The 16,383-nt window shown below is 37.1% G+C and overlaps 2 long non-coding RNA genes across 8 annotated transcripts; both read left to right on the top strand.

The window, feature by feature from the left end:
* Window positions 1–2,206: 2,206 nt before the first annotated feature.
* Window positions 2,207–9,205, top strand: LOC135734090 (uncharacterized). Of its 4 annotated transcripts, XR_010527144.2 has the most exons (9): window positions 2,207–2,295; window positions 2,558–2,582; window positions 2,668–2,788; window positions 2,873–2,955; window positions 3,055–3,129; window positions 7,953–8,026; window positions 8,230–8,329; window positions 8,890–8,952; window positions 9,070–9,205. It is a non-coding gene; the product is annotated as an uncharacterized lncRNA (long non-coding RNA). The 4 variants fall into 4 exon arrangements; XR_012336289.1 differs by having other exon boundaries at window positions 2,873–3,129; XR_012336290.1 differs by having other exon boundaries at window positions 2,223–2,298; window positions 2,873–3,129.
* Window positions 9,206–9,926: 721 nt separating this feature from the next.
* Window positions 9,927–15,845, top strand: LOC135734087 (uncharacterized). 4 transcript variants are annotated; one of them, XR_010527131.2, is made up of 6 exons: window positions 9,927–10,085; window positions 11,142–11,445; window positions 11,626–11,764; window positions 12,735–12,794; window positions 14,175–14,237; window positions 15,065–15,845. It is a non-coding gene; the product is annotated as an uncharacterized lncRNA (long non-coding RNA). The 4 variants fall into 4 exon arrangements; XR_010527132.2 differs by having other exon boundaries at window positions 11,142–11,764; window positions 15,087–15,845; XR_010527129.2 differs by having other exon boundaries at window positions 11,142–11,764.
* The last annotated feature ends 538 nt before the right edge of the window (window positions 15,846–16,383 follow it).

Here is a 16,383-nt window from a genome sequence, read left to right as displayed (position 1 = left end):
CAGAGAAACAGACGAGCAGTAAATCTCTTGATCCCGTAGACAATGTGACAGTAATTGATGTGTAGTGAAATCCATAGAGAGAAGATAATATTCACAGTGAACTAGAGGAAGAGAAATCAACTCCATATTGATCTACTTATGACTGACACTTAAACATTAAACACGCAAGACTTTCAAAACCCTGAAAATTAGCAGGAAAACCTTTAGGAATATAAAGTCAGTGTAATGTGGGCTACTTTACACAAAGCGAGAGAGAAGGGAATCCATGTGCAAGAAGGTTTATTCGAAAAATCCCCCAAAAGACAGGCAAACAAATCCAACATCCAAGGTAATCCAAAACAGTAGTCAAATATCCAGGCGAGGGTCGAGGCAGGCAGCAAACAATCAAAATTCAATATAACAGGCACAGGTCAAAAACAGATAGACACAGAACAGGAAAACAGGATAAGCGCTCAGTATGCAGACAGGCTAATAATACTTTGCAGGGAATGTACAGATTGAACCGGTTATATACTGAACAGACAAGTGTAGGAAGTGAAGTGAGACACTTACACTGATTTTCCATATACGATTTTATACATTCATAACAAACAAAAACAACAAGCGACCTCTGTCTAAGAGTACAGATCTAACAAAATTACTTTAAAGAGTTTAGGAAACATGGTTGAAAAAACATCTGCTTGACCACAGCTAGCCAAAAACATTACAAACCGTCTGAAATAACAGCCCAGATAGCACACGTACGTCGCGGAGATGTCTGCGCGATGTCTTCTTTTTCGTCTGGAAGACGTATTATATAGGGCGTTTGCTCATCTGGAAGGCGTCGCCGAGACGTCCGACCCAGCTGTTTGCAAGACACCCAGCAGATCTTTACAAGATGTATGTTATTTAGAACGATGGCGAGCCGCCGTTTCCCAGATCTTTACAAGATGTTAGAACAGCAAGCCGCTCTTTCACAGATCTTTAGAAGAGCTTTAAAAGATGCCGAGCCGCTCTTTTCCAGATGTTTAGAAGAGCTTTAAAAGATGCCGAGCCGCTCTTTCCCAGATCTTTAGAAGAGCTTAAAAAGACGGTAAGCCGCTCTTTCCCAGATGTTTGTAAGATTAAAAGATCCCTCATTAACAAATTGAATTGCCCTAAACTACAGCAAATTATTTCTACACACATCTACACATGCATGCTGTGTCGTCGATATTAAGTAATTAAAACACAATTTTCAATTGATCTTAAAACAGGCAGTTGTTGATTTTATAAAACACATTTATTCAAATTAAACAATGAAAACTTTCATTCATTTATCTTTAAAGATGCATTTTACACGACAGTATGCGAAAACAACAACATATAAACATAACATATTTAAAATAATAAAAACCTTTCCGCGTCTGCTTTATTAATCTCCATTCTGAAATAAAACATTACAAAAAATTACCAGGAAATAATCGTGAAAGGCTGTTCTTTCTTCATAGCGTTAATTAGGATCTAGAAGATAAAATTACCCGAAAGTGTTGTCATTGTTAAATAAATTACGAATGTGCGTCTTTGCGTCAAGGTCATGATTCTACATAACAACATCCGCTTGACCTCGCAATGCCAAGAAGAAGAAAGGCGTGGAACATTTGCTTAAGGTATGTAGTAATAATGCATTTAAATAATAAACTGTTTGCTGTCGGATCATTTAAATAATACCTCGAAATTGGGTTGATAACAGTTATTCATGCTTTAATATTGATCTTTCGCCCACCTGTCTGACGTTAATTTATTTTGATCGTTCATGTAACTGAGTCTTGTGTAAGATTCTAGAAAGATATAGTGGCTTACTTTTTTAAAACGATCAGTATTATGGTTGATATTTGTATTACACTTGTTAATATTTGTTTTTGCCCCCATTTTTCATTTCATGAATATTTTCTATGTCCCCAAAAGGCCTATTTCTCTCAAATGTTATTCACAAATCTGTCTAAATCTGTGTTAAGGTTGCGTTTATAATTGTGGTTAGTGTGTGTGTAAGGCTCTGCCTGTGAAAACACATCTAAAGTCTTTTTTGTGATGTACTGTTTTCTACATAAAATCATCCTAAACAATGAAAAGAACATTTTGTAAAAATATCTTATCTTTAATATTGGCTGAGTAAGATTCTTTGTATAAACCCTCAGTCTGTTAATTTTGTCTCCAGCCTGTCAAGATCTTCAGCAGATGTTTGAGCAAAAAGTCATCTTCCTCTTCGTCACTCTTCATCCGTATTTGGGGTAACAAGCACCTGCTTCCCACAAGAGACTGGACAGCTGATGTCAGGTGGTTAGTCTTTATTTGCATTCATCCTAGTACCGTCAAGACTGCTATTGCAGCTGCAAAAAGGCAAAGATAAATGAATTAGGAGTGTAGCTTTTAAAATGCTTTTACTATTAAATGCATTATTTTGATTTATTTAAACTTAAGAATCAAATAGGTGTGTAGTTTAGGTAAAATTCTTATAACTGCATTTGTCTGTTTTACAACAGATAAACAGTAACCAAGTATAAATTTACTGTTTTTTTAATGTTGGATGGATCATCAGACCTGCACCTTCCTTGAACATGTTGGTAAGGTAACACATCATGCAAGTTAATGATGATGTTTTTTTATAAGAACTTTTTATAAATAAATATTATTATTGTTTTTATTTAGGTATCTTACTCTGTATTTGTTCACGGTGGTCACCCCAGGGTCTCAGGACTCAAATTGAGTGCTCTATGGATTAAACAGAAAATGCAGTATAAACAAGTGTTATGTTGTCTTCAACATGTTGGTAAGGTAACACTTCATGCGAGTTAATGATGATGCTTTTTCATGAGAACTTTTTATAAATAAATATTTTTATTGTTTTTTTTAGGTAACTTACTCTGTATTTGTTCACGGTGGTCACCCCAGGGTCTCAGGACTCAAAACGAGTGCTCTATGGATTGAACATAAAATGTAGTATAAACAAGTGTTATGTTTTTAAATGCCACTAATAATGTGTTTCTGTTTTCTTTCTCATTATGCTAACAAACACTCTTTTACCCCTCATGTTAGGTAGATCAACACTCCAACCATCTGCATTAGATACTGAATAAAGGATGCCCTCTGTAGCTGGGAATGTTAGATCAGGTAATTTGCATTTGATATATTTTTAAAGACACACACACTAATGCTGCTTTTACACCGCCAGCGACTAGCAACACAATCTCGTTCATTCCAATGAAAGCTTTGCCCCATTAAGCAACATGAGCAACTGTGACCATTGACAACAGGAAGTGAGCATGTCCAGCTATGCCACAACTTTGAGTAAAGTTCAACTTGATGAAGGACTTTTGGGAGCAACTACCAATGAGAGTGAAGCAGTGAAGTTCATGTCATCCGTCTTTTGTCATTTACTGAGAGGATTGTTACTCATTTGTTTATAGTATTTACTAGGACAACCAGAATTGGGAACGCCTTCTAATAAATGCAGCATAAGGCCTTAACTGTCTGTGGCAAATATTTTTAGCACCCAAAATAAATAGGGGTGCTGCTTTTAAAGAAAAACACCACAGTTTTTCAATATTTTACTATGTTCTTACCTCAACTTAGATCAATTAATACATCCTTATCTTTCATCAATGCATGCACTTAATATTTGTACAGCACGTCGTGAATGTGTTAGCATTTAGCCTAGCCCCATTCATTCCTCGGCGCGCAGTAACATCATCACTCCTGACTACTCCCCCCCTTTTGAGTTTGAGCGAGAGGTGGAGTAATCAGAAGTGATGATGTTACTGCACGCCGAGGTCGAAGTGCTGCAAACTTAGTGCTCTTTTGCCATACAATATAGTTCTCATTTTTATCCGCTTAAAAAAATCGCCACGTTTTATTTTGTGCCACCATACTTACTCGTATAACTACTCATGTAACAGTCTTTAAATAAGGAAAACATGAAAGGGTTGGGTGGCTTCTAAATTCATTCCTGGTTGGATCCTAAGGAATGAATGGGGCTAGGCTAAATGCTAACACATTCAAGAAGCGTTGTACAAAGATTAAGTGCACGTATTGAAAAAAGATAGGGATGTATTAATTCGTCTAAGGTAAAAACATAGTAACATTTTGGAAAGCGGTGGTGTTTTCCATTTAAAGGGATAGTTCACCCAAAAATGAAAATAATGTAATTAATGACACACCCTCATGTTGTTCCAAACTTGTAAGACCTCCATTCATCTTCGGAACACAGTTTAAGATGTTTTAGAATTAGTCCGAGAGCTTTCTGACCCTCCAAAAAATGTATGTGCTGTAGCGTTGCCACCCGTCCCGGTTTTCCCGGGATTGTTCTCTTTTTTGAGTCACAGTCCCGGAAAATGTATATTCTTTCCCGGGACACGAATTGTCCCGGTTTTTTGTGAAAATGTACTTTTAAAGCAGAATTTCCTGGTTTAAAATTAAAGTGTTTCCTTCTACTGTTTCTGTGTTCATCCAATCATGTGTCCGTAACCGGGCAAAATAAAACAGGTAACACGGTGGATTGGCCAGGCTTTTACTTTTATTTGATTGGAAGCTCAACTTATCGCCTAGCAACTACCTGTGCTGTCGGTTGGTCGCACGCGTCGCATCCACAGATTCCACACACACATCCTAGATGAAAGTTTGAGTTAGGTTGCTAGACTAGTCAGCTTTTAAAACGATCGATTTACTCAGTTTTGTGAAATGGAGGGAGAGACGGACGAGGAGGATAATAACACAACAAAATCGGGTAAGCCACCAGTGTCAAAAAAAAAACGATTTACAACCTACAACTCGGACTGGGCGAAAAGAGAAAACTTTTCAGAATGGGTAAGGCCAACCCAAGGAGACCCATTCTCCGCTACCTGTGTTTTGTGTCATGCTAAAATTTCAGTTAAATATGAAGGAAAAACAGCGCTGGAAAATCATGCAAAAACAAAGAAGCACCAGAGTTTTGCATTAAGTAAACGCAAAAATGTTGCCATTGCAACGTTTATGACAAAGAAAGGTTCACCAGAAGAAGAAAGGATAGCAGTAGCTGAGCTTAGCAGTGTATACCATGGAGTGCTTCACGGCCACAGCTACTTATCTACAGATTGTGGTAATAAAGTAAATGCAAAAATCTTTCATGACTCAAGTATTGCCACAAAAATGTCATGTGGAAGAACAAAAAGCGAAGCTTTAGTTCAAAACGTCCTAGCACCTTACAGTCAGGAGCGTTTAGCTACAGAACTGAAAAATACCCCATATTTTTCTGTCTGCTCTGATGCATCAAACTCAGGGAGCGCTAAACTTTATCCATACACAGTCCAATATTTCCATGAAGATGAGGGTGTTAAATATGGGCTATTGGATTTTTACGAAGACCCCCATGAAACCAGCAGAGCTATCTACAAACAAATTTTGGATATCACAGAAGCAAATGGCTTGTGTGTCAGCCAGATCAGTTCATATGGTGCTGACAATGCATCTGTAAATTTTGGCAAGCATAATTCTGTATTTCAAAAACTGAAAGAAGTCACTCCACACATCATAAAGGGTAACTGCAAATGCCACTTGATCCACAACACCCTGAAAAACGCAAACAGAATTCTCAGCGCTGCAGGTTATGATGTTGAATCCATTGTCCTAAAAATGTACAGTGAATTCTCATGCTCAGCCAAAAAAGTAGAATCTCTGAAAGAATTTTGTGTGTTTACTTCAGTACAGTACAAAGAGATACTGAGGCATGTTCCAACCCGTTGGTTATCTCTATTGCCTGCAATTCAGCGGATCCTGGAGTGTTGGCCTGCCCTCAAGTCTTATTTTTTGTCACTGGGAAAGAAGGATTGTCCTGACATTATCTGGAAGGTTGTATGCAGAAGTGGTCCTGATGCTGCCGACAGCAATGATGAGGATGATGTGACAGTCTCTGAATGTTTCCTGTTGCTCATGCACAATGTAATGCAGGAATTTGACAGCGCAATTCGGAAGTTGGAATATGAGAGTGCTACTCTACTGGATGTTCATGGAGTAATTAGCCGATTGCGCAGTCAACTAATCTCGCGTCGTGCAGACAGATTTTATGGTAGTAAAACGAAGCAAGCATTCCGAAAACTAAGTGCAAGAGCCCAAACAGAGTTTGCAACACTGGTCGACAGCTTCTTTGAAAAGGCTGTTCAATACCTAGAGGCTAACTTTGATTTTGATGATCCAGTTATGTCTAACGCTAGCTGTCTGGGACTGAGTGGTCCAATGGAATGGGATGCTCTCGAGCGACTGGTTGACAAATTAGCTTTGAGCATTGATGAAGACAAACTGTATCAGGACTACACTGTACTGAACAATGTATTTGAAAGCATCCCAGAAGAGCTGGCACCAGACAAGAAATGGGCTTTTTTTTTCAAGAAGGAGAAAGAAGCAACTGAATTGCTCAAAGTGGTATCATTTGTTTTTTCTGTCCCTGTCAGCAACGCCTATGCTGAGCGTGTATTTAGCCACATGGAGGATGTCTGGTCAGACAAAAGGAACAGGATGTCAGTGGGGTTGGTCAAAGCTGAACTTCAAGTTAGATTAAACTTTAAATTATCATGCTTGGAGTTTAAAGCATTCATTGAGGGACAGCCGAGACTTCTGCAGGCAGCAAAAAGTGATCAAAAATACACATGGAAAAAGAGGTGAGAAATGTCAGTTTTAGGTTTCCCAAATTTACTAAGTTAACAAAAACTTTAAATTTTAATTAAGTTGTTTATAATCTATTATAATACATGTAATCATGTTTTAATTGCTAAATAATAAAGCCTATCGTTGTACAAATGATTATATTTTATAATAGATTATAATTATGCAGTATGTTTACACAATGTTTATACAAAAGTGTATTTAATGTATGTATTTAATGTATGTATTGAATGTAGAAAGGAGTCCAGAGTGAGTGCATCTACATCAGGGAGTGCATCTATGTCAGGGAGTGCATTTATGTCAGGGAGTGCATCTACTTCAGGGATAGCATCTACATCAGGAAGTGTATCTACAACAGGGAGTGCATCTACGTCAGGACAAATATAGGTAAGAGAGGGAATAAAGTCCTACAACTGTTAACATAGTATATTAGCAAATATGAGTTGACCCCCCTCTAAAAAACAAAACAAAAATACATTTCATCTGAGTGTCCCGGTTTTTCACAAATCAAAGGTGGCAACCCTAATGTGCTGTATACTGTCTCATTTCCAGAAAGTTAATTAAAACATCATTAAAGTAGTCCATGTGACATCAGTGGGTCAGTTAGAATTAGTTGAAGCATCATTAATACATTTTGGTCCAAAAATAACGATTTATTCAGCATTGTCTTCTCTTCCGGGCCTGTTGCGAATGCGCGTGCACAGTGGCGCTGCTGACGTACGACGCTGCTGACGTGTTATCCTCAGACATGTTTGCGAAGATTGTTTTGTTTACAGCGTCTCTCTCAGACTGTAAACGGAAAAAAAAAGCTTGGGTGCACCAGATAACAAGCCAACAGCATCGTACGGAAGCAGTGTCATGCACACGGTTCACAACAGACCCGGAAGAGAAGACAATGCCGAATAAAGTCGTAATTTTTGGACCTAAATGTATTTTTGCCACTTCAACAAATTCTAACTGACCCACTGATGTCACAAGAACTATTTTGATGATGTTTTTATTACCTTTCTGGACATGAACAGTATACCGTACATAAATTTTTAATGGAGGGTCAGCAAGCTCTCGGACTACATCTAAAATATCTAAATGGTTACTAAAATTGAGGTCAGATTTTTGAAAACGTGGTCATCCAAAGTTCTCGGTACAGAAAATCTGTTTTGTATGGATCAGAGTTAGACATGGTCATGTAATATATAACAATGTAATAGCAAGTGTTATGTTGTTTTTGAAAATGCTCTGAAAATGAAAAAAGCTTTGTTTATCCACTATGCTATCAAATGCTCTTTTACCTTGCATGTTAGGCGGATCAACATTCCATCCATCTGCATTAGGATCTACCTTAGAGACACTCACTGGAGCTGTAAATGGGAAGCAGGTAAGTTGCACAACAGGTTTCTTGTAGCATTCTTAGACTAGCAATTTTTATGTGAGAACTTTAACATGATAGAAATTGTTAAACTACAAATATGGTCTATATTGTCTGAGAGAAATTCTTACTCAAGAATCTGCATATTGCTGTAGATATGCAGAGTACTTATCTCGAAACAGTCGTAAAAGATTAATGTTTTTGTTTTGTAGGTCACTTACTTTGCATTCGTCCTTGGTGGTCACCCAAGGGTCTCTAGAGTGAAAATTACTCAATCTATGGATTAAACAGAAAATTTAGTTGTATGAAGTGGTATGTTGTCTTTAAATGCCATTAAAAATGTGTTTCTGTTTTCTGTCTCATATTAAGAAATACTCTTTAACCTGCCCACTGGAGCTGGGAATGGTTAGCTGCATTTTTTACATTTACAAATAAACAAACAGAGTTAGATAAGTCCATACATACCATTCTCATCTCCGTGTGTGCTGTAACTCTGTCTGACGCAGCCCCTGCTAGCTAAGCTTAGAACAAAAGACTGGTAGTGAATTTATACAAATCACAACACATAAATTGGAAAATGTCCACGTTACTTTGTCACTTATTGGAAGCAGTATGCTAGCTGGAGCCATTCACTTCCAGTCTTTGTGCTAAGCTAAGCTAGCGGGGGCTGCATCAGACAGAGTTACAGCACGCACAGGGATGAGAAAGGTATGTATGGACTTATCTAACTCTGGGGGATACGGTGAATAAGCTAAATTCCCAAAATGTGGGCGTGTTCCTTTAAGGATTTAGGGGTATTTTGAAGTTAAATGAAGCCGTTTTACTTTTTAAACTGTCTCTTTTATAAGGACTTACTGAATTTATTTTTGCAGCAATTTGGGACATTCTTCCAGTTGTCGGCAACTTTGTGAAAAAGGCTGGAAACTTAAATGCAGGTACTGTTTCATTCTTTTTTTTTTTTTTACAGCTATGAAAAATAATGTGTTTTTAATTGTACTGTCTATTAATTATTTTATACAGTTTAACTGATTCTGCTTACCTGACTCATGCAGAATTCTGGCCTGGTGTTTGGTCTGTGCTGTCTTTGGCTCTTGCATCTCCATCATCCTGACCCTCTTTAGCAGCCTGTCCATGTATTTATTTGGAGGCCACCATGAGCACCCATCTGCATAATATGACTTTGTTACTCAGATGTCCATGCGCTCCTACAAATTCTACATTTTTTGTAAAGCTGCAACAAGTTGAAACCCTATAATTATTAACGTTTGATTTTGAACTATGTAATTCAAATACATGAATAAGTAACAAAAGCAGAAATTTATTAAGATATTACCTTTTTGTTGCTTGTTTACTGATCTATCAATCCTTTTGCATTTTCATAATTGTTCATCATAACTTGGTATACAGTGGATGTGTGGCTGCAGATAACTTTCTGAAGTCAATTTAAAAAGACAAAAGTTAATAAATGCTGAATTGGTCAAATATACATTGTTGTATTTTCACCATTTTGATGTTTAGGCATTTCATAACTTGAGGGTTAATTCACGTATAGTGATGTTTCAAATCAAAGATTAATTTATTAATGACAGCTAATCATTTTATAAAGATTTTTATTACAATATTTATTTATATAATATCAATTTAATACATTTAATTCGTTACACCTACATTACTGAGCGCAAGGGATTGCAGCCAACAAATACATTCAGGTGTGTTCGACTTAACACCGAGATGCGCAGACAGCACGTGGTATGACATCAAAGTACCGCGAGAGTTTGGGAAAGCCCCGGAAAAGGTTTGATCTCGCGGTACTTGATGTCACGATCGGTTTGCGTGTAGATCAGCATGAAGTAGAACACATCTAAAAGATGTGTGGGCTGCCTGCACTCAACGTTGCGATAATTCAGTAGAGTGTAACCTCAGTCGTTTTTTGCAGCTTCTGGGTGTCGTGTCGAACGATCGCAGAACGATTTTTTGTTCTTTTCCAACTCGATTTTTAACTCCCTAGACTAGTAGGATGTTCCAACGGGTGAAGCAACAGTGCTGACGGCAGAGTTTCAGTGTCAATGTAAGTTAACCATTTTAACAGAATATATGTTGTTATGCAGGCATGTAAGTTAGTCGATCTACAGAATGATCGTCGTATATTAATGTTCTATACGCGATTAAAAGCTTATTAACGTTTATCAATGCACTGCTATTCAGGCCGCTGCAAAGTCCCGAAGCCACGTTGTAACGTTAACTTCACATGTTACGCACTGGTGGGGATAAACCAGCCATTTTAATAGAGTTATTAAATGTCTCAAACCTTTCCCGCCCTTTAACGTTACGTTAAAATGGCCCTTATACGGATAACGTTACTGTCATTCAGACCTTTTCCTAGAAACCACTCAAAACCGTTAACGTTGTTCTATTGGAGTGGTTTGATAATTGTATTTATTAATTGTTTCAGTTATATTAGTTATATCTGTTCTTTAATTCGTATTTCTAACAATTAAAACCCAGGAATGACAAGCTATACTTACCAAGATTTTGACGATCAAACTGACAGGAAAACTAACTTAAAGCCGACTATTAAACCAAAAAACATACTATTACAAAGTGAAGAGGAACGTAATGTGTACAAAATTTATTATTTACAGGTTATTAATAATGTTATTTGCGACAAAAAAGTTGAGGGTACTCGAGCAAATAACGGTCTTCTGGTAAATATTGTGGTCACGTGATGGCCTCGCGACATATAAGTCGTTTCCGGTCGTTTCTCAAACGCACAGCTGCGTCCTTTTAAAATTATTTTTAATATTTTTTTTAAATAATAAGAAATACAAAGGGGGACATTATACATATATAAAATAAAAATAAATAAGGCTCCGTCCTTATTATTATTATTTTTTTTTAAATAAGGCTCCGTCCTAGAAGGCTGCATGTCTCGGCTGCCACGTCATCAAGCATCGTCGAAGGACATCTCAGTCTGCTTGTTTTCAATTTTGTTGTTTTAATTTAATTACAAAATGTTTAACTGTCCATGTTGTAAAGACAGTTGATACATGACTTTTATTCACTGTACTACATTATTGGATTTTTTTGGTGATGCATTGCTAATTTTCAACTTCTCTCTTTAAAGTTTTCATGCCATGATCACTGGGGCGGAAACCATTATGACGTTGCCTTGGACATCAAACTAAACCATCTCATTCTGGCTTTTTTCTAACATCGAAATCTCAGAAGGCCAGGACTAAGATGGACGCAGCCTCCACATGCAACCTTGCATTTGAGGAACACCCATAGAACGGTCAACTTACCCCATACTCTAACCTGAATGCAGGGATCATAAAACTTTATCTTTTACCTTAATTGTTAGATGGGTGTTGATACCAAACTTTTTTGTCTCGTCTACCCAGGAGAAAGTCATGGGTTCTGCTGCTGAGGTTGTCATAAAGCATGCTTTTTCCATTTGTTGCATTGGGCAATATTATCAAAAGATTCTGAAAGAAATAAGATAATTTTCAAAGCATTAACATGAATATGAAAGCATTAAGTCATTAATGATCATCTTTTATTATTGTTTATTTATAGTGTCTTTTATTCTGCTTACCTGACTCATGCAGAATTCTGGCTTGATGTTTGGTCCACCTGTTAGCTGGCTCTGGTGCTTGGTAGTCTTCTCAAACCTCTGAATCAAGGCCACCATGAGAGGCCTTCTGAAGACCATCATTACGCTTCAGATCCAGTTGTCTTAACTATGAGGTAAATCTGTTTTAACTGCAGCATTGAGCGTTATGTGCGCTGTTTATGCGCACTGAACGCCTTGCATTTTTGCCCTCTACTGCAACATGCATTTTTGAAGGAGCGCTAAGAGTGGAAAAGCACCCAACGTCATTTGTGTCTTTCCATTGTCCAATTGAATATGGGGAGAGGCGGGCCTTCCGTTGTAGGGACCGATGTTTACAGTTATTTGAAACAATCGTACTTCAGTCACTTACTGTCTCCTGTGTGTTTATGCACCTCTCACCTTCGATCAAAGTCAGTGCAAGCGTCCTCTTTTTAAAGTTTCTGCTTATTTGACAGTTAACAGCAAAAGAGCGCTCACGCTTCAATATTTGATTGACAGGGTAGCTGCCTCTGTGGTTGCCTAGCAATATAAAAATCTGCGCTGCACTGCTTTTTATAAAGTGACCAAATCAAGGTGCACCTTGTGTTTCCACGTCTTTAAAACGCATTTGGTGTGATTGGCCCCCAACAAGGGTTTTTTCTGCTGCTTTTTATTTTTTCAGCTTTTGCCTTGATATTGTATTTTACATTGGTAAATGCCTATGGACATTGGCTACTAGCGTTCTGCATGTGTAAATCCACATCGATGCGAACAACGACGCAAACGTGTAAATGAAAAGTGGCGGATAGCCTACTGTGTAGAGGCATTGGGGTAGGTCTGACTAAATCAGCCTTAATGACAACTGCATCAGTCTTCAATGATGGTTTAACTTTTACACAGATAAACACTCACTTTGTCTATCCAGACCTCAAGGTTAGAGTTCGAACAGATTCAGATAGTTGTTTTTGTTCATTTTCTAAGTATTTTGTTGATATTTTAGTCCTAATTGATTATGACAGATTTGTTACAGCCTTATCTGTCAAAATGACAGGCAATAAGAAAGTTTAATTCAACCTCTGGTTGTAAAGCAGATTTTGAACCAGTCTTCTTCAATTGTGTCACTAGCCTACCACAATCCCTGTGCACCAGCTATGGAAAGTGCAGACCAAACTTCTACCTCCACCTGTGAGTCTCTTCCCACATTTAGTAAAGTAATGAATGCAGTTTTACAAATGAAAGGTTTTTTAGGGTACATTATTTTAATTACCAAATGATTTCTCGGATGAATTGGATAAAAAAGACAATATTTTATTTTTCATTTATGAAAACTGGTTGTTGCTGCATGAACTCAAGCACATTTATTTCAAACACATCAACGCAACGTCATTGCTATAAACAGCTATTTTGGATAAAAGATAATGCACATCAGGTCACACAAATCAAACACGAAGAGTTGTTATACACCGTGTGTACAGTCAGTCATTCAGATTGGATATACACAAAAATCAGATTTAAACTGACAGTGTAAACATAGTCTATGAGATCAATGAGGGGTCAATAGATCTAGTTCAATCAACGCCCTCACCATGCTCTCCCAGCTTTAGGTGCTTAGACCTGTTTTTCTAATCAAACAATACAAGGACAGATGTTTCGGCGTTATTGCCTTCATGGCATGAAAGATTAAAATCTGCATTTAAACCCAAAGGGGATATGATCTTTAAATAAAATTGCCTGTCATTTTATTGATTACAACCATAATACTGAACAACTTTAAAGGTCCCGTTTTTCCTGTGTTTTTGAAGCTTTGATTGTGTTTACAGTGCACAATATAACATGTGTTCATGTTTCACATGCGGTATTTTTCACACAATCTACTTATCTATATAGTGCTTTCACTGTCCTAAAAACGGCTGATGTCTTCTTTGTCCTATGAAGTCCCTCCTTCAGAAATACGTAATGAGTTCTGATTGTGTAGTTTGTTTAGTGTGTTGTGATTTGACAGCAGCTTAGCTTAGCCAGGGTGGAGTTTAGTCAAACACACTTGCTTTGACGTCATTCAACCGGGAAGTAGAGGGCTGTAGTCCAAACCGGCCGTTCGCTGTATTGAAAGGGGAATTCTGTTAAAGATAATACATCGCCTGGCTGGCAGTGAACTTTAAGCTTTAACATTCACAGGTATTATTTATGCTATTACATACAGCAACATTACACACTAACTAAAGTTTGAAATAGGGGATCAGAAAAAACGTGACCTTTAATGTTTAAGTATTGAGAAAAGAATTAATTCTTACTGTGGTGGAGATATTGAAAACTCTTACAAAGAGAGTCATTTTGGGTGTTTTATTTAAAGACCATGTCCCCTTTTAGCCTGACTACGTCAGACTTTGTACTTCCGCTCAAGCAAAGTAGCAGAGAATGGTATTACTATGCTAGTCCCCTTTGGGTTTAAATGAAGATTTTGATCTTTCATGTTTTTAATATTTTGGTTTTTCTTTGGGTGCAATTTATATAAATGAAATACTTTGTCTGATGTGATGATGTTCTCATTGTGTTCTGTTGTTACAGATAGAACTGAACTGGAGTCTGTGAACTAATGCTGTGTTCGAGACAACTGGAACAGCAAACAAAGTTGAGTATCCGACCTCTCAACTTGTGACTGATCGATCAGCACCAACCTCAACGAGATGCATCATTTGATATTGCAGACAAGTTGGTGGCTAGCCTTTCACAGCCTTACATGAACCGCAAACAAACTTTAAACTATTTTTACAGCACATAATATTTATGAACATGAATGTTAAATTATCCAGTAACCATTTTCTGCCATAATTGGCACAAGAGCACAAACTTCTCCTGGCGTCTCATTATGTGGTAAACACGCAAATGTGATATGTGATTGACTGGAATGCATTGAGGTCGGTGGTAGGATATTGAATGACATAACATCAGAAATCCGAATTGTAACACTGCGCAATATTTCACATAATTGTCATGACCTGATTATCCTCCCATGTTTTTAACACAACCATTGATTGGTCACACGGAAGCAGAGACTTTGTCCTTTGTATCTCTCAAAAAAAAGAATTCTATATTTAATGTTAAAAAACACTTACAGTAGACTGTGTTAGATAACTGTGCTTTTGGAAGTCATTTCTGATAACCGCACACCTAACTTGTCTAATGTCTTAAAAATAGGCACCAGAGCATGGTATAAGTTTGTGGTAACCATGGTATAAGAGGAATAATTGACTCCGGTCCTTTGAATTATTTGAAAATAAAGCACACCCGCGGTGTAACCTTGGGTGTGCATTATTTTCTTATAATTCAATGGCCCGTCGTCAATTATTCCTTACATATTGAAGGTTGACAGGTTTGTTTGCATGTAATTGCATTATTATTAATTTGGGGTTGATAGTCCAATGTTGATTTGAGAGAAATTTTTTTTTTCTTTTTAGATCCTTTCTCTTTTTAATGCAGCACTTAAGGATGAACCACCCTGATCTACTAAGATGCACAGATTCAACTCTGGCCCAGCATCATCCCCACACCTCATCTGCCATCAGTTTAATTTAATGTCTGTCAATTGCAAATGCTATTTATTTCAGTTATATTACAACTTAATGTTAACTTTAATTGAGACTAGTATTGTGTAAAGCTGGGGTTTCCAAACTTTTCATTTCAAAACCTATTAAACAAGTGTAATCTATTCTAGACCCACTAAAATATTTTTACATATACATTTTTTAATGGGGTAAAACACATTTGTTCTCTTTCAGTGGAGTCATTTTATTTTCATAATATTTCATAATGTAAAGCAGTGGTTCTTAACGTTATTCCTCGAGGCCCACTGCTCTGCACATTTTGTATGTCTCTTTTATCTGACAGACTCAGTTCAGTTCATTGAGATCTCTTCTAATGAGCTGATGATTTGAATCAGGTGTGTTAAATAAGGGAGACATACAAAATGTGCAGGGCAGTGGACCTCGAGGAATAACATTAAGAACCACTGATGTAAAGTAAATACAAGTTTATTTGCAATACCAAATATTTTATGGTATATTCTTTCAAAACCATTGTCATTGTTAATTATTAATTTGGCCAAACTGTTGTTGCATCATTAAGGTGTGCAACACACCTTAACCTACTGTGTGACCGACAAGTGGGTCCTCCTGACCCACAGTTTAAAATCCCCTGGTGTACTGAATGTATTGTAATTAAAGTCGCATCTAAGTCTTGTGTAACAGTCTCCATTATTTAAATTGTGATTATATTCACAGTTTCACATGATACTTTCAGCACTTACTACATCACAGTGTTTTTAATGCTTTAATTTTTAGGTTTATTATAAATTCATTCATTTTTAAAGAATTCTTTCTTTATGTAGAACATGCAAAGTCTAAAATGGAAAGTGTCATGATCAGCTCTGGGTCTTGTGCAGTGATTAAAAGAGCAGGTAGTAAATGTCATAGCTTTGCAGTATATTGGTAGGCTCTGGATGTAATGAACATTCAGCACATAGGTTTCATAAATTTAATTTGGTAAACAAACTTGTCAGAACAATTCATGCTGTGATGCTGGATAATACCTGGTCAAATTAATACATGTATAGTGTGTTTCGACATTGTATAAGGTTTCTTCATCTATACAGACATCTGTTAGAGAACGGTGCAGAGACTGCTGTCCATTATTGGTTACAGTATATTTGTTAAAATGTTGCCAGTAAGATTATTTCCGTGTACAAGGTACTTTCTTTGAGAACCTTTAAGTGTTTTAT

This window comes from Paramisgurnus dabryanus, chromosome 3, assembly GCF_030506205.2.
Source record: "Paramisgurnus dabryanus chromosome 3, PD_genome_1.1, whole genome shotgun sequence".
In the NCBI taxonomy this organism is placed as follows: Eukaryota; Metazoa; Chordata; class Actinopteri; order Cypriniformes; family Cobitidae; genus Paramisgurnus; species Paramisgurnus dabryanus.
Note: the sequence above shows the minus strand (reverse complement) of the source record. Positions and strands in the feature narration are given on the sequence as shown.